Genomic DNA, 212 nt, shown 5'->3' on the forward strand with positions numbered 1-212 from the left:
GATGTCCATCGTCATCGCCATCCAGTGGGGTGTCCATTCCGCTTCCCAGCAGGGCTTGATGTTCGATATTTGCGCATGCGGGCTTACAAGAATTGCCACGCCCGCCTTGCGACCGTCGCTTGGACTCCACCATGAGCAGACCCCTTTGACTTGAGTTGGTTCGTACCCCCAACTTCGACTATGTATCCTCGTCAACGTCGGGATCTCTTCGC

The sequence above is a fragment of the Plasmopara halstedii genome (assembly GCF_900000015.1).
Source record: "Plasmopara halstedii genome assembly, contig: Scaffold_650, whole genome shotgun sequence".
NCBI lineage: Eukaryota > Oomycota > Peronosporomycetes > Peronosporales > Peronosporaceae > Plasmopara > Plasmopara halstedii.